This window comes from Vulpes vulpes, chromosome 4 (genome assembly GCF_048418805.1).
Source record: "Vulpes vulpes isolate BD-2025 chromosome 4, VulVul3, whole genome shotgun sequence".
In the NCBI taxonomy this organism is placed as follows: Eukaryota; Metazoa; Chordata; class Mammalia; order Carnivora; family Canidae; genus Vulpes; species Vulpes vulpes.
Genome location: NC_132783.1, coordinates 139,290,153 through 139,313,657, shown reverse-complemented (window position 1 = coordinate 139,313,657; position 23,505 = coordinate 139,290,153).

Here is a 23,505-nt window from a genome sequence, read left to right as displayed (position 1 = left end):
CAAAGATCTGTCATGATAGGTACCATAGCCGATACCCGCCTACCAGCGTGTCCCACAAATTTATAACTCTAAAATCTATTTCATATATTTCCACTCTTCCCATGTCCAGGACCACCATCTTCATCTTTACAAAATAGAAATTAAAAATAATGAGATTATTTTACTTTAGAGCTTAATAACCTTCAGTTATTTTTAAGACTTTATTTATTTACTCATAAAAGACACAGAGAAAGAGGCAGAGACATATGCAGAGGGAGAAGCAGGTTCCCTATGAGGAGCCTAATGCGGGACTCAATCCCAAGATCCTGGGATCACAACCTGAGCCAAAGGCAGATGCTCAACCACTGAGCCACCCAGCTGCCCCAACCTTCAGTCATTTCTCATGTCCTTGGAAAAACTCCCCAAATGTCACCATGTGCAACCTTACCTAATCTATTGTTCTGAAAGATATTTTAGTTACTTTTGCCTTTTTATTGCTATAGAATAATTCTAATATCTTCTAGTCTTTACAAATGCCCTGCCTTCCTGCTAATAAATTTTCAGTTATATATATTACTCACAATGGAAGTTCCTCTTTTAACATTCATTTAACTGCTCCTTGCTTATCCATCTGGCCAAGGCTTAAATTGAGTTCCTTAGACAAGTCTACATACATCTTGATTAGTCAAGATTAGTTCCCTGTATTACCATCTCAGAATCTGTTCATTTCCTTCATAATACTTATTTTTTATGATTCTTTTTTTTTTTGCTTAATGTTTGCCTGTCCCATTTAGCTTTAAGTTTAACAAATTGTCCATTACTATAAAATTAACCCTTAAAATATTGCTTGTTAATTAAAAAAAAAAATCAGGGGGAGGGATCCCTTGATGGCTCAGCAGTTTAGTGCCTGCCTTTGGCCCAGGGTGTGGTCCTGGAGTCCTGGGATCGAGTCCCCCATCAGGCTCCCTGAATGGAACCTGCTTCTCCCTCTGCCTATGTCACTGCCTCTCTCTCTGTGTGTCTCTCATGAATAAATACATAAAATATTTACAAAATATATAGCTTGTTTCATAGTAGTTACTCAACAAATGTTTTTAAATGAATGAAAGAGTGTATCTTAAATATAATCTCATGTATTCTTAAATTTCATGGTATTATTGTATTCCTATAAGGTTACTCTTAATAAAATTAGTGTAAACTTGAATTGTTATATTTTTGGATGGCTACAATAAACCTTTATCTTTACATATTGATGTCATCTAAATCAGAATGCTCTGGCAAAAAAAAAAAAAAATCAAACAAACAAAAATCCAGTACAAACAAACTTAAGTTGATAAAAAACAAAATGGGAAATAGTAGCTTGCAAATGATATCATATATAAAGATATAATAGCTAGTTCTATAAATAACTGTCAAATTAAAAAAAGTGCATAAAGCCCATTACAAAAAAATGGGAAAAGCAAGAACAGGTATAGAAATACTTAACATACAAAAAGATAATAAGATGTCCATGCTTACTCATAGAAAAATTCAAAATAAAAGTGCACAGAAATACCATTTCTTACTTATCATCTATAGGAATGTTTAGCATTAGAGAGTACACAATATATTTGGGCAAGCCTACGGAGAAATAGGCACCAACTGGTTGGTGGAACTCAGACTGATAAAACACTTTGGGGGAATGCACTGCCAAAATATACTAAATTAATATATACAATTACCTATGAGTCAGCAAGTCTACTTTTAGATATTTACTGCAGCGATTCACCTCCAATATTATGAAAACATACACTCATGTTTATTTACAAAAATTACTTCTAATTGCAAAATATTGGAAATTGCCTACATGTAGAGAAAAGGAAAAATAGTTATATAATCTATGGTTCACTCGCACATTTCAATACTATGCAGTTGGAAACCAGAATAAAAATTTCCCTGAAAGAATACAGAAGGATTTTCAGAGTATTTCTAGAATATGTCTAAAAAGGAACAGGAAGGATAAATCAGGAACAGGAAGAGCGGTTATGTGTGAGATTGATATAGAATAAAGTAGAAGTGCAGGAGCATGGGAATGATGCAGAAATGAAAGGGAAATAAGACCTCTCTGATTATAACCTTTTGCAAAATTTTGATTTTTAAAAAGATGTTAATACTTACATACTCACAAATTAAGCAAATACCAAAGGCTGGAGAGAAAGAAAATAAAATGAAATATAAACAAAACAAATAAATTTTAACTGTCACATGAGTGACATAAGTACACTAAAGGGGTAAGGAAAAAAATTATTTTGACCACAAATTAGTTTTGGATATATATCCTAAGACTAAAGACAAAAAATAACCATAATAAAATATTATACTCTTGTTTGTACAAATCAGAGGTTGTCATACCAAAATTTCCAATTAGATAAATAAATGTATTTATAAAGATTATCTATCATATATCTAATCTTTAAGCTTCTAGAACTGAGCAAATAAATAAATATCCTGTGAACAATGGAAGCCAGGTTTTCCACTGCCAAGAAAAGAATTATAAATATGGAAAGTGGAGGAGTTAAAATAAAGCTTTTGCAGATAGGTTATAATCGGAAGTATCAGGTAAAGTGTGGTTTCTAAATGGTTTTGAATCAGGGCAACTCCCTGAAAGATCTTTTAATGGGTAGGATATACTGCAGATAATACCTTCCATGAACTTGTGCCAGCAAGCAAGTGCTGCTTTCAATGAGAGTATTTACAACACCTCTTGGTCTGGGCTCTCCTTTGGAGGAGAAGTGTCATGGTCCTGGTGTCAGTTCCTTCCACTGCTAGTCCCTCTGACTGTACATTTTGAAGGAAAAAAAAAAGTGTTATCTGCTTCCTTCTAACAGATTCTAGAATAGCCAGTTGTCTCAAATGCTTCCTTAATGTCTTTCAGTTCATCTGTACCTACTGCTAGGCTGGACTAGAAATGTAGTTGAGAACGAGTTGGGGATATAGCAAAGGTAAACAAAGGTCATATTTTTTTTTTTTCCAAAATCACACAGCTGAAGATTAAATTTCATAGTTACACAGTGTGGGGGAATTAGCAGGACAAACAAACACTGGAAATTACTTGAAGAAGGAAGATGTATCTTGTTCACAGAAGGATTTCTTGGTTCCAATTTTAATCCATAATACCAAGTTTAACACACAATTAGTGCCTGCATTGTTAGCTGAGGAATTACTTAATGAATAGGCTAAAGAAAAAAAAAAAAAAGAGAGAATTGACTTCGTATTTTATGCATATTATTAACTCAAAATAAGAAAACTAAAACTCTTTCTTGAAAGGAGAAAGCAGGGTAAATGATGCTCAGGATCCATGGTGCGTTATGGTAAATAGAACCCAAAAAAGTGTCCCGTCTAAGAAGAATGCCCACTGAAAACAGCAATGTCTTTCTTCATTCAGTTTGGAACTTTCATTCTTTTGTTTGGAACATTTTTCACCAAAATTACTTTTTATCAATAAACTCCTGGGTGAGTAGAAAGAAGAAGATTAAGTAAGAGGTTAGGGAGTCCCTGTTATATAAGGATATAATGCTATTTCAACAACAATAAATATATTAACAAGTCACATTTCTTACAATTGACTCAGATGGTTTGGTTGAATGACTTGATAATCATGAGTTTATTTTGATTTAGAATACTTTGGCGGCTTAATTTTTTTCATCAAGGATCCATAAATTAGTTACATATTTCATTTAGGAAGACTGATGTTTCTGTAGGTTTCAGGGCTGTTGTTTGCTTTTTTTCATTTTTCAATTTTTTTTCAATATTGATCAGTGAAAACAAAATAGTAAAAATGATTTACCATATTGACAACGTACATTTGAGATAAAGAACTCTAAAATCTAAGCTGTTTAGAGATAAAATTACAAAATTGGAAGAAGACAGGATAAGTTCAAAGATGTTAAAGTGATATTGGGGCTTATAATATTGTGTCAAGAGTAATTGAGTAAGAAATCTAAAAAGGCAGGAATTTGTTATGAGAGATAAATAAAACAAGGTTTGTGGTCTCGAGCACAAGGCAATTTTGGATGACAAGCCTGTTGGAATAGAGGGCAGAAATGTGTGAAAAGGTCATTATAGATGAATAAGCCCCATCATGAGAGGCCATCACATTCCTTAAGAGGAGTAACACCTATACCAATAAGGAACTCACAAAACATGTTGACAGGGCTTGAAAATAAATGTGGAATACTGCAGAGTGTATGCAAAGTCACTACAGAATATTATAGAATGGCCAGGAATTAAGTATATAAAAAGATGACTAAGGCCCTACCACTAGTTTTTAAAGATGAGGTTTTCATACAAAGGCTTAGAGATTATCAGATAAAGGGTATAATATTAAGGAATATAAAATATTACTATATAGTCTACTGTTGCTACCATATTTAAACATATTATTGGCATTTGTGAGATGTAGATTCTTGAGATATGTTTAATGCATACTTAATGCATATCACAATGGCCTGGACTGCATGTCCTTACTTCCTAAAACTGGAGCTGGACTGTTTGACAATATGTCATTTGTGATTACAATTTTCTGCACTTACCTTTAGGACTTTTTACAAATAATGTTGTCGCAGAAAAAAAATTTTAAATGGGCAGAGGACCTGAATAGACATTCTTCCAAAGAAGACATACAAATGGCCAACGAGCACATGTAGGGGTGTTGTTCAATATCACTCATCATCAGGGAAATGCCCATCAAAACAACAAAGATATTTCTATTATTAAGAAGTTGAGAGACAACAAATGCTGCCTAGGATGTGGAGAAACAGGAAGTCTGTGCCCTGTTAGTGGAAATGTAAACTGGTACAGCTGCTGTGGAAAACAACACGGAGGTTCCTCAAAAAATTGAAAGTAGAACATCTACATGATCTAGCATGAATCTATTCCACTTCTGGGAATAGATACAATATTAAAAAAAAAATACTGTGTCAAAGAGATATCTGTACCCCCATGTTCATTGCAGCATTATTCACGTCAGCCACGGTATCAAATTAGCTTAAGTGTCTATTGATGGATGAATGAAGAAAATATGATACACACACAGACACATGGATTATACAACTTTTAAAAAGAAGGGGCTCCTATCTTGTGACAACATGGATGAAACTGAAGATTTTGCTAAGTGAAATAAGCCAGAGAGAAAAAGATAAATATTGTGTGTATCATTTATATGCGGAATCTCAAAAACACAACTCATTCTCCATAGACACAGAATAGAAAAGTGATTATTGCCAGAGACTGGGGAGTGGAGGGAATAGAGAGAGGGTGGTAAAACAGTACAAATGTTTAGGTTTAAGATAAATAAACTCTGAGGGTCTAACCTATAACATGGTGACTACAATTGATAAAATTGTATTTTATAATTGAAATTTGCTAAAAGAATGGAACTTAAATGTTCTCACTATAAAAAAAAAAGTTAAATATGTGAGGTGAGGAATGTGTTAATTAACTTGATGAGGGTAATCTTTTCACAATACTTATCAAATTGTTATGTTGCATACTTTATGTCATCATTTTATCTGTCAATTATATCTTAATAAAGTTGGGAGAGGGAAAAACACACACAAAAAATGATGGATTTTGGATTTCACTTGTGTTTAGAAAGATGAGAAAAAGAGCAATGGAAAGAACTGGAGAAAAAAATACAGACATTTATATGATGTACTTGAGATTTAATTGTATCCTTCTGACTTAAAAATATGGGTCCTTTATAGGAATATGCAGATCTTTAGTTGAGATGTATATGAAGTAATGCATATTAAATGTCTTTCATCCAATGACAAGGAAAAGCCAAAAATATGGAGAGTAATACTACAGAACACATGTGTGCTGCAATGATGCTTACGAATAATCATAGTTTAATAATATTAATTATAATATATAATTAATTAATATTAATATAATATTAATTCTTGAAGTTTACTGTGTGTATTCAGGATCCGGTGCAGACATATGTCTGAAATTTCAGTCACAACTGGATAATACTTCTATCTTTTTTGGGTAGAAGTCATTAATAACTTAGGTACTTCTAAAGCAATAACTTAATAACTTATGGCAAGTTATTATCTCAACTAGTCGTAGCTCAGATAATTGTATGAATATTACATTCAAAAAAATGCTGTAAAATATATTTAGTACTTATAACCCACTGGGAAATATGTAAGACAAAAGAAAAACACATATGTGTTGGATATCTTCTATTTTACCCTCCATACTGACTCACCATTTTTCCATCTGCTCTATGCCTGGGAGACTGGCATATACTGCATCTCGGCCTCCCTTGATCTAGGATTTCCAGTTAAGTTCAGCTGAAGTGTGATATTGACAGGAGAAAGGTTCTGGAGGGTGTTTTTGTTTTTCTAGAAGATCAGCTATTTAAGATATCACTGACTCAAAAGTTCTAAATTCGCCATCACGTGCCCCCACCTTATTTTTATTCCTGAAAGAGTGTACACAGTTTCGTAAACACGTTTGCCTTATTAAACATTCCACAGAGCACCAATTTCAATGTTCCATCTTTTTCTTGATGAGCTCTAACTGAAGTAGTAAGTGGAACCTGAAATGGCTCCAGAAAATAAACCTTTGAAATAGGATTCCGAGACTGAATCGCACATCTATTGAGAAGTCCATGGATACGATGGTCTCCAGGGGAAATTTGACACTGGTAAGTTATGGGAAGTAGTGACATCAATATTCTCAAAATGTTACAGATTCTAGCATGAGAAGAAACACAATTAAAGACCTAGGCTTTGAGAAGTAAAATATCTTTGGAATTTCATCTTTTTTGCTGACATAATGAGCATAAAGATTTTTATTGGAGTTGGCTACTCCTAAGAGCCCTACAAAGGATACTCAAGTAACAGAATAAAATAAAGGCTATGAATATTTAACAAAGATAAATGAAAGATTAGAAATTCTGTGACCGCTTTAAGGAGTTCCTTATATCTCTTCCAGCTGCAGAGCAAATGAAGTTGAGGATCAACAACCAGAGCCTGTGGTAAGGGTTGCAGTGTCAATAAAAACTCAACTCAGAGCACCGAAGAGAAAGAACAGGGACAGAGAGAGGGACAATTGGGAAGATGCAGATATAACTGAGAATTTTGGACTCTTTTCTATGCCACATATTCTTGAATATTCCTTGCTAGTGGAAGTACAACTTCTAGCCCTGGTTCCTGAAGGAACCAGACTATCCCCTTAGGAAAGATTTTCCTCAAATATACTTGGGAAATGTTTACAGAACTCACACTAAATGCCCCTCATTACTTTCAGAGTGATAGGAATTGTGTCAATATGTACAAAAATGGGAACAGAGCTAGCTCTAGGAGGAGACCGTCTATATAGAGAAAAATTACAGAATTTCATCAGGTTTAATTGACAGGAATCTGGTAAGCATGTATGGGAGTGTTAGACATTCTGAGGGTGTTAGACAAAGGAGGACGAAGTAAAAAAAGATCAATGTTACACAATCTATTTATAAGGTGTCCTTCCTCATGTTTGAATCTAGGACCTGGGAAGGATATTAATAGTTAGCAGCTACATTGACTCACTGAAGCCTGAACATAACAGGGAACTGGAGCAATTAGCAATTTGGTTGAAATATCAGGAGTTTCCTGGGGGTATGCGTAGGAAGGAGTCAAAAGTTTCACCTGGATTGTAACGCTGGAATTTAAGTTATTATACATAACCTGACCAAACAGTCCTTAGCTATGTGCTCATCAAAAATCTATAGAGTCTATGCACTTATTAGGCATTAAGAAAGGCCTTGGTTAGAAAAAAAGGAATCAGCATTTTTAAAAGCCTATGTGTGACCCATTACCTATTACTTGTTGCCCAAAGATCAAGGGAAAGGATGCTGCAATAGCCTTAGGTTCCCTAAATCTCAATGGAAATATTGAGATCCACGGTTGCTAGAGGCAGTTAGTGGTGCCTGACCTTCAGAGACAAGGTGGATGCAAATATCTCAATAAATCTCAAGACAGGAGTAGTAATAAAAATATTTTAGTGTGCAGAGATCTGTAGTGATGCTTAATGAAGCATATAGTCCTCAGGGATAATATAGACTGGCGGCTCACGAAGGGGTTGCATGACATATATTAGTAGAAAAATTCTATGGCTACGGACCAAAAGCTAACTCAGGTGCCAGACCTATACTCACTTGTCCATAGACTCACTGGTCCTAAGTGGAGAGAGGAGTCTGAGCGCTTCGAAGGTCTCAGCAATATGACATATGAATCTAACATGACTCTTCTCCTAAAATTCTAACTGAAGAAATTTCATTCATTTGACAAGACAACAGATGCTGAAGAAAAGAAAAATAAGGAAAGTATCCAAACATTTTGGGGTGCAGGGGAGAGTACTTAGGGTACTGCCCCTGCATTAATGCTGATGTCCGGACTTTTGCAATTTACCATGGTCTGTCAAGAATATAAACTGTTTTTATTGTTGTTGTTTCTTACTTTTTTATTCAAGTTACAGTGAACATACAGTGTAATGTTGGTTTCAGATATATAATTCAGTGATTCAACACTTACATACAAAGCAAGTGCACTCCTAGTCTCTATCATCTATTTTGCTTATCCCCACCCCCACTTCCCCTCTGGTAACCATCAGTTTTTTCTCTAGTTGAAAGTCTGTTTCTCAGTTTGTCTTTTACTTTCTTTTTTTTTCCCCCTATGATTAATTGTTTTGTTTCTTAAATTCCACAAATGAGTGAAATCATATAGTATTTGCCTTTCTGGCTGACTTATTTCAGTTAGTATAATACCCTCCAGCTCCATCCACATCGCTGCAAATGGCAAGATTTTACTCTTTTGGAAGGCTGAGGAATATTCCATTGTATATATATACCACCTCTTTATCCATTCATCGGTCGATGGGCATTTGGACTGTTTCCATAATTTGGCCTCTACTGTGATTTTACTTTGAATCAAAATGTTTGTATCCTTTGGGTAAATTCCTAGTAGTGCAAATGCTAGATCATAGGGTCATTTTTTTTTTCTTTTTGAGGAACTTCTATACTGTTCTCCAGAGTGGCTGCACCCAGTTTGCATTTTTACCAACAGTGCGAGAAGGTTCCTCTTTCCCCACATCCTTGTCAATACCTCTTGTTTCTTGTGGTATTGATTTTACCATTCTGACAGATGTGAGGTGATTATTTCATTGTAGTTTTGATTTGCATTTTCCTGATGAGTGATGATGACCATCTTTTCCTGTATCTGTTGGCCATCTGTATGTCTTCTTTGGAAAAATGTATATTCATGTATTCTATCCATTTTTTAATTTTTTTAATTTTTTTAATTTTTTATTTTATTTTATTTTTTTCTATCCATTTTTAATTGAATTATTTATTTGGAGGGTATTGAGTTTTTATAAATCCTTTATATATTTTGAATACCAACCCTTTATGTAATTTGAAAATCTCTTCTCCCAATCTGTAGATTAACTTTTAGTTTTGCTGGCTGTTTCCTTTTCTGTGCAGAACTTTTTATTTTGATGAAGTCCCAATAGTAACTTCTTTGACATCAGCCATAGCAACTTCTTACTGGATATGTCTCCTGAGGCAAGGGAAACAAAGAGTAGAAGTTATTGATGATTGATGAAATGGTGGTTTGTTTTCTTCTTCCAGTGGGTCCAACGCGATGACAAATTCATTCCATGACAATACTTTTCATTTCCAGAATGTATAGTGGGAACAGGCATGCTTAATGACCGCGACAAAACCTTTACAATGTCTTCTACATAGGAACCAACTGGAAATCCATATATCCGTCCCCATATAAATACAATAAAATAATGTTTGCCTTACTTCTACCTTCACTGATCTCCCTAAGAACTATGGCAACCCTCTTGTTCCCTTTCATACTTAGCTCAGAGTGTATTTAAATGGTTTCAATATCTCTGCAAACCTTTCTCTGGGCCACTGAACTTTCGACATTCTACTATATAAACTTAGTATGAAAGAAATAACAAGCTGCTGGTGTTGAGGACATCAGTTTTCACCTGGGTAAAAGACAAAGGCAGGTGCTCACGAGGAATGAAAGGGGGTACACTCACCTGGATATCTGTGGTTTTTCTATCTAAGGAAATTCTCTGTCCTTCTGTACACTGCCATGCACTCTAGTTAAAGGCAAAATGCTATTTGTTGGCTGTATTAGGCTATTCTCCATCCTCTGCAGATTTGGACAATTGATCTCTTACCTTGATCCTTCAGGATTAGGAAGTGAATCGTTTCTTCCTGTTACTAGTTCCAGAATATTGCGTTATTCTTTGATATTCTTAAATACTACCCAATCCTCTGTAAAAGTAACTTTATAACCTTTTTTAATTATTCAATTTGAATTTCTAGAGTCTTGGTGGGACATAACTGATAGGCTATCTCAATTAGCTCTGTATTTCATAACTGGCTTAAGATGCCACAACTACTTAACTGCTTAATCCTGAGACTCAGGTTTACTTTCTTTTTTCTTTTTTCTTATAGTATTTATCTACACTGTGTTACCACTTTTGAATACAACATCAAAACGGGATTCTTGAATTCAAATATATTCTTTCTATATAAACCAAATTGTCCTTGTGATAGAAGAGATATTTTATTATTGAGCTTTAATTATGAATTTCTCAATTATATTGAATACATGTAGAAAAATATTTTTGACTAGGAACACAAATAAAGCAAAATATCCTATCAATAATATGTTGTACTGATATTAATCTTCAAATTTCATTCCTTCTATGTATATACTAAGCCTTTTCTGCCTTAATTATTAATTTATTATAAACTTTCCATGCTCAGGGGCATTTATATAATTAGATTTCTTTCAAAAACAGAAGAGAAAATATTTTTTTAAAAAATATTTTATTTATTCATTCATGAGAGACACAGAGAGAGAGGCAGAGGAAAAGCAGGCTCCCTTCAGGGAGCCCCCTGTGGGACTGGATCCTGGCCACGCCCTGAGCTGAAGGTAGACAGATACTCAACCACTGAGCACCCAGGCATCCCAAGCTTTTTTTTTTTTTTTTTAAGATTTTATTTATTTTAGAGAGAGAGAGAGAGAACAGGAAAGAGGGGAGGGACAGAAGGAGAGATGCTTATCAGGGAATAAGCAGGGAGACCAATGGGGGAACTTGATACAAGACCCTAAGATTATAACCTGAGCTGAAAGCAGACACAACCAACTGAGCCATGCAGGTGCCCAGAAAAACTATTCCAATTGAGACTCTGTGATTATTTTAATCAGTTAGTTATTAGTGTTTGCATAGCTGTTAATCCAAAAGAGAAAATCTGTTCCAACTATTTATTGGGAAAACCATTTTGTGTAATATTACCCGTATACATGCTTAAAGAGTAATACAAACAAATCTGGTAATTATTATATGCTTTCTTTTTCACTCAGCCGTTTTGAGATGAACACTATAGGATTTCTAAACCCTTAAACTTTTTCTTCCCAGTCATTTGTTTGTAGAATCCACCAATCAAAATGTTATTAGATAATCTCTTTTTCTCGGTTTATGCTGCAGGAATACTAAATGATCTGTGTTCTTCTGTGTGCATCAATCTGTTGATATCTCTCTGACTTTGCTCAGCTTCCCTCAGCTTTGGAAAAGCTTTCCATTACTATCTCTCAGGTTAAATATTTTCAATTTTAAAAACTGTTGTTGATCCATTTTCCCACCTCAGTCAGAAGTAATCACCTTTTCCTTTTTCTACCTGAACACTCAGTGAATATTTCTTATGTTTCATTGACAGTGGAAATTATTCGTAAAACAGATTCAGCATCTGTTTAGCACAGCAATTAAGCAAGCACATCAAGGAGAAAAAAGATAAAATACTGTTTATTACTTTTTAAAATGTGAAGTACCAAATTTTATCAACTCTTATTTTCATATTTTCTAACATTTTAACATATCTAATGTTGGAATATATGTTATAATTTAATTGGCATAATTTTTTCTTTGTGGTCTATGAGATAATGGTATGTATTATAATTGATGGAAGAGTTACTATGATAAATTTTATAAATATTTTTTATTTCCTTATATTTATCATTTATTTGATGACTTGATTTCTCTCTCCTTCCCTCCCTCTCTCTCTGAAATAATAATGATTTTCCCTTTGTTTTATAATAAGGTATACAAAGAGATTTATCTCATTCCCTGTTGGACAGCCCTATATTGCAACATGTGATTTTTTTGTTTTGTTCTTTTTGTTGTTGTTGTTCTTTTAAGATTCTATTTTCTTCACTCGAAAGATTGTGTGAGCGGGGTGGTGTAGGGGGCCTGGTGGGGAGGGTGGAGAGGCAGAGGGAGAGGGAGAAGCAGACTGCCCACTGAGCAGCAGGAAGCCCTATGCTGGCTGATTCCAGGACCCTGAGATCACAAACCTAGCTGAAAGCAGATGCTTACTTACCTGACTGAGCCACCCAGGTGCTCCTGATTTTTTTTTTTTTTTTTTTTTTTTTAGTTTATTTGAGAGAGAGAGAACATGAATGGGGGCAGAAGGAGAGTGAGAATCAGACTTCTTAGCTGAGTGGAGAGCCCAAAGATGGGGCTCCATCCCAGGACTGTGGGATCATGACCTGAGCTGAAGGCAGATGCTTAACTGACTGAGACACCCAGGAGCCCCTGTTTGATTGCTTTTGCTTTATTTCAAAGGGCTCTCAGAGCAAAACTGATCCCTATGAATAGCATGAAAAATTTGGAATATGTAAACAAAACGTACTTGATTATGACAAGTAAATTTTGAATGTTTTGAGATCTAATTTTTTGTATGAGAAAGATTAACATATATTCACAGAAAGACCTGAAGTTTGTGGTTAGAAGAGGAAAGCTGATGTTATTTAATGTACAAAAATGGTTCATAGTAGAGCTTTTATTTTTTTAATTATTTTTTCTTAGTAGAGTTTTTAAAAGCATTAACTATCTCATAAGACAATGTAACAAACTTTGCCATGACTAGAAGTCTCCAAATAGACTTATTATTACATATAAAGAAGCTTTTAAAGATGCTATAAGAACCAATTGAAGGAGAAGATGTTATATAATACAATTTCGGTATTCTGTCTTTAATTTGAGCCTTGTCAAGCTAAATCTGATTCTAATATATGTTTCCTTTAGGGTTCTTTTCAACTACAAAAAATGCATAATTTAGATATAAACAAAATACATAACAGGGAAGATGTATTATTTGGAACACATCACAAATTGTCTACCCCAAATTAAAATAAATAAACATTACATATTAAAATAGAAATAAATAGAGCGATATATCTAAATGAAAGGGACACTGGTGCAATATTAGTGCTACAATCTCTGAGAAGAGATACACAGGGAAATAAAAAAGAATTCTAAAAATTGAGGAGCAGATGCCACTTAAATATATGGCTCACACAGGAACCATGCAGACTACAAAATACAAGAAAAAAAATTCAAATGAAAGGTGATAAGAAAACCTAGTTCGATGAAAAACTAAAATCCAGAGTTGAGGAAAAATATTGAGTACCAAAACAGTAACTTTATAAAATTAACTAAGAAGCTTGATACCAGGAGAAACAAAAGCTGATATCTTGGGGATAAATATGCTGACATGGTAAAGATACTTAAAGCCACAGAATGCAGGAGCATGTAGAAGGTTAGAAAGAAAAGAACTGAAATGTGGAAACACTATTTTGACAGTATAGATAACATTCCTGTAAAAAGCACAATCATAAAGTCCATATTTATAGACACAAAATGTTCTAGGAATGAAAGCTTCCTATTTTGGGGTATCATTCTCATTGCTATTTATTTTGTATTTTCTTGCAGTGTTTTAATTTTTTTTCTATGTGTTAGCTTCTATCCTCCTTAATTAGACTCCAACTCATTGAAGATAAAGTTGAATTTCCCCATTAGAATTCTCAGAGTATATAAGATAACGTCAGACCATAATAGGCCGACAGTGAACCGCATAGAATTGAACACAGCAGAAAAATGTTGAGAATTCAACTATCTTTCTTCATCTTGTCTTCCCCAAAATAAAACTTGGTTATCTGGGAAAAAAAACAAAAAACAAACAAACAAACAAACAAAAAAAACAAAACAAAACAAAACAAAACAAAAAAACAAGCCATGAGAATTTCCTGGAATTGTTCTTTGGACTTAGGTGAAAGATTGTCAGTTTCCTTCTTTACCAGGTTTCCCCCAATCCTAGCCTTTCCCAGGAGTCCATGGTGACCTTCTCTGCCCCTCCATCATTAATTCATACTTTTAGAGAGTAAAATCCATTTTGGTTCTTAGTATATTCACAAAGGTTCACAGCCACTACCATGATTCACTATATATATATGTATATATATATTCACTATATATACATATATATAGTGAATAAGAGTAAGTATATACTTACTCTTGGAGTAAGTAAACTGAAAATTATATATATATACATATATATATACATATATATATATATATATATAGCCTTAAGAAGAGTTACCCCCATTCTTCTCAACCTTTTCAGCCCATGGAAGCCACTACTCTCTGGATGGATTTACCTCTCTTGGCTATTTCAGATAAATGGAATCATACAACAAATAACCTTTTATTTCTGGCTTCTTTCACATAGCATAATGTTTTCAAGGTTTACCCTTATTGTAGTATGTATAAATACTTTATTACTTTTTATGGCTGAAAATACCCCACTATATAGATATGACATGCTTTATTGTTAGTCTATTTCATTGTTCAAAGCACTTTGCTTAGAAGGAAATTTATAGGCTGTTGCTGTATAACCTCAAAAAAGAGATAGATACAACTGGTGAAGAGTTTGGAATTGGAATAACAATGAGGATCCAGAAAACTAAGCAAGCAAATAAATGAGTCAATTATTACCTGAGGAAAAAATGTTTCAAAAATGAAAAATATTCATAGTATGCTAGCTACATGGCTTAGGTGTAATTGGCATTTACTTAGCCGTAATAATGTGTGCGGTAGTGGTGAGAGTGGTAAATGAGAACATCCTTCGTGTCAATTGGAGTAAGTAAACTGAAAAGAGTATAAGTGACAATTTTTTTAAAATAAGTAGCAACATAGTATCCTATTTAGATAGAGGGAGGCAAATACTAAATGAGCTAAATAAAATAATTTTGTTTAGATCATCATTCTGTGTATACATTATTATAGTTAAGTTTTATAGAAGGAAGAACAAAATGAAGAAAGGTATTTGAATTCTCAACATATGTTATCTATACATAGGGCACCCAAGAGTATGCTTCAACAGAATAAATTAGCCATATATCCCTAACAACTAATGAACAGACTCATCTTTCGTCTCTTGGTAGTTGGAAAGTCTTGCCAGTGCTACTTAATAATGAGACTGATAGTATTTATTGTGACTTCTCAATTGCATCAGTGTCCCAAGTCAATATATCAGGAACCAATGCTGACCAGGTGAAGTTAAAACAAAACAAAAACATGCTATTTCTGAGAAAGCCAGTACGGTTTTATCAGATTAGAACACCATAAAAGAAAACGCATGAAAGCTCCGTGCCATAGCAATAGAAACTATTAAAATAGAAGGCACAGAGGAATGTTCACTAAGGTGGATTTGGCTTTCCTTTCACTCGACAGCTAGGTATCATGTTAAATTCAAGAATCACGTCACCCACATAGTTCTTGCAGACTTCTCCAGTTTGAGATGGGTTTTTCTTCCCTTTTGCATGAAGTCAATTATAAACACAGATAACTTTTGAAAGAGAATAATACACAAAAATTCTGTGGCATTAAACTGGGGCAAGTAAAGCAACAGGAAAAGAAAATCTGGAAAACGCTAATTTATATTTAGGGTAGCAAAATTTTGAGACCCAGTTTTTTCATTAAAGTGTGATAATTGGCTTTGTAATCATAATGAATCAAAGGTTTTTGTCTGAGTTTACAATATCTGAATCATTCAATGTAATTTGGCTTATTAGATTTGTGATTTTATTTTGGTGTTTAGAAAAAGAATTTGAATTCATTTTTAATCAATGTTTAAATATTGAGTGGGAAATTAATTTTATATTAAGTTTTGCTTATGATTTGTAGAAATCATCTGCTAATAGTTACAAGCCTGATGAGTAATGTTTAAAACAATTTAATGTTATAAAGAGTAATTAAAAAAAAATTACATCATTCTGTGAGTGCCCTTTTGCACACAAAATTCATTTTGATATACAATAGCCTGTCAATGCATTTTAACCCACAGAAACCTAATAGTGTATTTTACAAATAATGCATTATTTAGGGACCAAAAGAAAATGATTTTATGGTAATTACTTACCAGTTCTGAGTTTACTTATAAGAGTTTAAAGTATATGTTTATTTGGCCTTTCAACACTATTTTATAAGTGATGCAAATAATAGAGTATTGATTTGGTTATGGGAAAAAGATATGATTTTTTCAATGTAGACAGAAAGGAATGTGGTTCACATGAACAAGTGTAAGTCATTAATTTTTTTGTTTCACTTACAGTCTAGAAATGCTTACCATTACTTTCTGTGGTCATGTATAGGTTTAGGGAAAATACTGATGAACATAATAATAATGATCAAGACATGCATGATCTCTACCCTCATGTAGCTTAAAATCCGGTAGAAGAGATAAGTAAGCAAAGAGAAAAACATATGGATAAAGCAATTGTAATTGTTTTAAAATCTAAGAAGGAAATAAGATGCTAAGACACACGATAATGGGTAGGACCTGTTTTTGATGGGGACAGGTAGATGGTCTTGGAGAGAGGCGGACATGGGAACTGGTCTGGTGGTAACGTCATTACATTACATGATGTGGACAAGGAGTGTCAGTGGTTAGGGGGCTACACTAAAACCAAATCACCAGTATCTTTGCAAGTCAGGTTAAGCATTTAACTATTATCCCATCTATAATGGTGAAGTCATGAGGAGTTTTAAGATGGTGCTATTCCCATTAATAACAGTATTAGTTAATATTCATTGAGAGCCTACTGTGTGCCAAATACTATCCTAAATTTATAGACTATCTCAGAGGTCTACAAACAGCCCACCTATCAAATCCTGCTGGCCACCTGTGATTGTACAGCTTTGGGATGGATACTGATTGTACAGCTGTGGGCACTAAGCAGGATGGGCCCCTCTGCCCTGTTCCTTCTTGCCATCTACCTTTTGGATAATTCACCATTGGCAACTTCCAGGCATGTGAACCCGTGGAATTTCCATCCTGGAGTCAGCCACTAACATCATCGTGGGTCACTTCTGGGCCCTCTGGGAGGCGATTAGGATGTGTCTGGGCAAAAAGTGAGAAGGACTGTGAGATCTCCTGCAAGCAACCCACGGACTTGTGGCTCTAAAACCCAGAATGATTCTAGGTGAGGTTAATGAAGGATCATTGGGAAAAAGACAGGCAGGGACAAGGGGCCTCCATCCTAAGAGGAAACCACCCTTGAAAGGATTTTATTTTATTTTTTTTTTTTTGTTTTTTTTTTTTTTGTTTTTTTTTTGAAAGGATTTTATACCAACCTGGAAGGAGCCCTCCATCCTTTCTCACATGATAGGAAGATGACAAAAACCTCCTGATTGGATGACAGGCTCATGGAGGGTTGATCAGATTAACTGCTCTGCCAACAAACCCATAAAAGCCCCTAGACTTAGAAACTCTGGTGGCAACTTTCTCAGATCCCCGTCCCCTTCAGGAACTTTGTACTATTGCTCTACAGACATTGCTTTGCTACCTACCACTCATCATCTGGTCTACCTTTTCATTCCTTGAAGTAGCATGACCCAGAACCCAGGACACTAAAGGCAAAGAAATCTTGCAATACAGTCAGGTGGGCACATGAGATGTCCCAAGCTGGACCATCCACCTGAACTCTGCAGGGCAGGCAGGCACTTGTGTCTTCTCCTCATTTAGCTTTGTAATACCTTTGTTTTTGCCTCTTGATCCAAGAAAGCTGAATTATTACCAGTTGACTGTTTACTTTTTCATCCTCTCCATAACTTTTCTATCCTTATCCCCCGGAGGTGGAAAAGAAACCCAACAAAATGGCTTCACTGGAGAGCCAGAGGCCGATTTGGAAAGTTACTTTAAGAATCCAAAAGGCAAACAAAAGCAGGCCCTGGATGAGGTCAAAAGGGGTGGAAAGGGAGTAAAAGGACAGATTGGAAGTATGCATTAAACCCAAAAAGGCAAAATTGGCAAAGCTTACTTTTAGATCTCCTACAAGGGTGAGCTAAAGGTAGACGCATTGATTGTGAAGCTCCCTCCTTTAACAGGGATAATGGTACAGTTCTGGGATGGGGAAAAACTGGAGATGAGCCTAGGGATAAGAGGGAAGAGTGGATGTGAAGAGTTGTTGTCCTGCTAAACAAGAGATAGAATGAGACTCTCAAGAGGACTCTGATATAAGGTCCTAGAACTTGTAGTAACTCAACAGAACATTCACCTTACATGTATAGGCAAGTGAAGTTGGCTGTTTTTGTGTTTGTTTTGTTTTGCTTTTCTCTCTCTGCCTTTGATGGACAAAACACTGTTTAAGATAAAACTGAAAAACAAGTAATGTTTAACCCCAGGATAAGCATAAGGGAGATGACTGAGAAGTATGAATATTCACTTTATTAAAGAAGAGCATAGTTTATTTGATAATTGCATACTTTGTGGTTAAGTTACAGAACTTGAAGTGCCTTAGTGTTTATTTCAAAATTCATGTTGTCACGTTATGGTACACTGTTATGTGAGTTTGCTTAGATGCTACATCCCAATCACATGACAGTGTTAATATATTTCTACTGCCTTGAGTTCTTAAAATACTCAACAATAAAGAAGAACTTTAAGAAACAAAACAGAATAATGTTAATAAGTTAAGTCACCATAAAATAAAATGTAGTCCTAATAACTTAAGCATAGGGCCTTCAACTCACCCTTCACTTTGTTCTATGAAATTCTCTGGCTATACATGTTTGACTTACACTGGATAAATAAGTTGGGAATCTTTCCATAGGGTTTTTTGATATCACAGTAATGAAGGATAGTCAGAAGAAAGGAAAGTGGGGTGAGGGCTCCTGTCCTAAGAAAAAACCACCCTTAAAAGGAAAAAGACCCCATCCTGTTACTCTACACCACCCCGGAAGGATCCCTCCACCCTTTCCTACATAAACAACTACTAAATAGGTAGATGAGCACGGGGACAAAAAACCTGATTGGGTGACAGGCTGGAGAGTTAACCAAAATAAAACAGCTGCTAATAATCTCATAAAAACCTCTAGATTTAGAAACTCCTAATAGCAACCCTCTTGGGTCCCATCCCTCTTGGGGAACTTTAAATTATCGCTAATAAACTTCGCTTTGCTGCCCACCTCTCTTCATCCGATCTACCTCTTCATTCTTCGAAGCAATATGACCAAGAACCATGGACACTAAAGGAGGAGAACTCCTAAAATAACACTCTGCTTTATTTGTTCCACTTACTCCTTTTGAAAGACATAAATGGTATATAAGAGCCACTTGCATTTAGCCTGAAACCAACAACTCTGTTGAATATACTGATTGCTATCTACAGGTCAACAGAGAAAAATATTAACAAATTAGAACCTGATAAGATATTGGATAAAACTGGTTTATTTGGATAAAAATTATTTGGATAAAAATTGAAATTGGATAAAAATTGGTTTATTTTAAAATCCATTTTTTCCCCAGGTGAGTGGGCGATGGATTAAATGGGTGATGGGTATTAAGGAGGGCATTTGTTATGATGAGCACTGGGTATTGCATGTAAGTGATGAATCACTAAATTCTACTCCTGAAACTAATAGTATACTGTGTGTTAACTAAATGGGAATTTAAATAAAAATTGGAAAAAGGAAAAACAAAAAGTGACATAAAATTATTTTTCTCTATTTTAAAAGATTTAGAGCAGTTAGGTATTTTAGTGTATTAGAAAATCTCCATCTTTAAACTAAAGATACTAAATTTATCTTCATATTTTGGAGTATTGCAAAGAAAGCAATACACTAATATGAAACATTAGCATGATATACGCTGAGGAAGTATTGGGAAACAATTAAAATCTCACTGCTCACATTATGGAGAACCAAGTAGAAAATTGTTAGAGACAAACCAGCAGTAATTGAAAAAGCAAAAAGGATAAAGTGAATATACATTCTACATGTCATGGGGAAAAATGACATTAATGGAACCAGGGAGAACTTTTCACTCTTTCCACTTTCTTCAAACACTGGTGTAGTTCTCTGATGCAGAGAAAGCTCATGGTTAATGGTGACCTTGGTAGAGGATGAGAAATAGTGAGAAGCCTGGTGGGGGATTTACATTCTTTTATTTAGATTTTTTCACGCTTAGAGTCTAGGGTCTCCAGAAAAAAATTTCTTCTGTCTCTGACATCACTGTAGAGTTTATAAACTGAAAACTGAACATTTTGATATCCATGCTTTAGTAAAAGTTAGTGAATGTTTCTAATTCCCGTCTGGTTAAGGACTGCTCTCAAACCAATGAAAAAAATGTTTGCCATATTTGGAAGGCAATTTGTCAAGCAGCTGAAATCTTATCAAATCTGATAACAAAACAAATGATTAAGCTTACTTCCTTACAGATAAAGGGTGTAATGGGCAAAGACAGACAGAAGGAAGTAGGGAATATAAAGTAAAAGGTGGAGGAAAAAAACCTCAAACTAAATTATTGCTCTGTTATTTGACAGCAGAAACTTAAATGTTCTCCAAGTCAAAATAACCAAAGATTAGAGAATCTCAATCCTATTTCTATAACTATGCTGAGATAATTCTAACCTTCTGAAATATGTCTATTCCTATTGACTAAATATGAACATCAGAGAGATGGCTTTTGCTATTTAAACTAGTCTTTGAGATCTTTAATGACAATTGAAACCAATCAGTGTAAATATAAATTACATACTTTAATTGTACAGGAAAGGCTACATATTTTCCACAGGGGGATTTTCCATATTGGAATTATGTGATACTAGCCTGCTAAGTAACTCGTAATAAAAAATATACATATAAACAAAAAGGGAAAAAGCTGCATTGCAAACTGAAAGCATAATACATATATCTATTTCAAAAAAAAATTCGCACTGATATCTGTTAGTCAAATTCAATATTGTTTCCACTCCCTCATGTGTAAATATATTCATTGAAATCCATTTTGAGTACTTTTAATGTAATCTTGTGACTGTCTATTTTTGCTTTATTTAATCAACACGTCTAAAATCTCATTTTCTTCATTGTTAACGCATACTATATATATACATATATATATATCCAATACACACGTAAAAACAGTTATATTTTGAAAGGAAAAATATAAATTTAATCTTAGTATAATTATAACAAAATTTTAATCACAGTTGCTTAACATATTTTAGATATAAAGCATAACTTGTCTAAAAAAATATAAATTTCTACCCCAAATATCTGTTACTGAAAGTAAATGTACCTGAGAAAATTAAGGATTTGAAAATATAGACAGAGATACATTTTGACACATAACCTAGGACACCTTGAAATGACTCAGTTACAGAAAAGAGGAATTTGTTTCAGGAATGAATTATAAATAGTAAAAAAAAAAAAAAAAAGAGAGAGAGAGAGAGAGCAGGTGAGAGAGAAAGGGAGTTTAATCCATTTGAGGAAAGCCCTGCCCACCTTGACAAAAAATATAAGACTACTTTAATACTGGAGAGCCAGGTCAGAGGACTTATACCAAGACTTGATTGGATATTAGAAGTTCAATAGAATTATCTCACCTGAGGAAACTCCACAAGAAATTTTTTAGGTAAAATCTGTGTATTGCCTGGACCTGTTGGCTCTCAGTTTAAACAGGATTTCTATTATTATTATTATTATTATTATTATTACTATTAATTATTATTATTACTGACTCATATTTTAGTTTTAAATTCTCTTTGTAATCTATACACTGTGACTCTTATATTTGATGTCTAGCTTTAATTGTTGCACATGAAATAATACTTCATTACTTAAATTATGGTTTTTATTTTAGGCACTACAGCAAGTATCTTGAGTCTCTAATTTATATCAGTGAAGTTTTAAAGTGTATAATCCATAGTGGATATTATATGAATTATAGTAATTCTATGGGGCTAAAAGTTTATTCAATTCCTGTGGGTTAAAGGCTGTAATAGGCCTTGTGAGACTCTCTAAGGGTAATTAGCAAGTAGTCAATTATTTGTCCTCATTTACTAGAATGTGAATTGAAAATGTAAATATTTCTTAAGTCTAGGATTATTTTTTTGAACACGAGTAAATTTGAATACATTTTGCTTTAAATAAACAAACCTACAGCTTTTACTTCTTGAATTTTGATGGCATTAATGTATTTATTCAAAAGATTTTTAATCTATAGTTTTTGGTATATAAAGATTCACTTGTATTTAAAAAATGTTTAGACTGTGTATTAAAAGTAAATCTTTTTAATAGCCTGGCCACAGAACATGGCCAGAAAAAAATTCAAATGCATTAAACCTGCTGTATGCTATAAATCTATTTAAGTTCTTAAAAAATAAGAACCTAAATCTTAGAAAAGTCCTGTAAATAGTGGATTAATATCAAGGAAAATTTTATTAAGCTAAAGAATTATCTGCTTCAAATATACAAAAATAAACATGTTATAGTTTTATAGGATTACATATTTTTTTTGGATTACATATATTTTAAGAAAATGAATTAGACTTTTGTGTCCAGTAAGAGAAACCATAACAACCTCCTCTTCCCCATATCTTATAAAATAAAAAAAAGAAAAATCCAGATAGACATTCACTAGCAGCAACCAAAAAAGAAACATAATGCCATACCTTAAATTATAAACATAAATAGGTTAATGAGAAAATTCTGTGGATAGCATAGTGAGGCTTCTAAAAGTATACCACCCTGCGGAAACAAACTGTTGGTTCTCAATATCCTTAAAATTCTACGTGATATCCCTGAATCGGAGGGAGGTTCTCAGAGTTGATGATAATGCATTTTCCTCTTATCCCAGGAGGGTGCTGAAGTGGAGGATAAATGGTAGTGGGAATAATGGCCGTAGAGTAATGCATGAAAACAAAAGTAGAAAACAAAACCACTCTTTTTCACAAATAAATTTTCCAGTCGTTCGCACCAAGTATGTGATGTATCTTAAGCCCGTGAGCTTGTCCACTTTGTATTGAGTTACAGTGTCTAAATACAGGAAGGAACAAAACAAACCTGAGAAGTGACAGTGGAGTGCTGCCTCAGTGAGCTCTGACTCCTCTTAAGACCACCTAGACTTACTTCTCTACAACAGCTTCAAAACAAATGGAAAGGCCCAAAGCTGTCAGAATACAAGAAAGTTTTAAAAGGTACAGATATTATGGAAATATACTTTGGGTGGGAAAACCAAAACTAAAACCAAATAACAAGAAAAAGAAGAGCATAGCATAAAGGAAATCAAGAAGCGCGTTTGGAAGTAAGCTTTGCCCAAGACAACAGAAGGAAGTTGGTCTAAGGAAG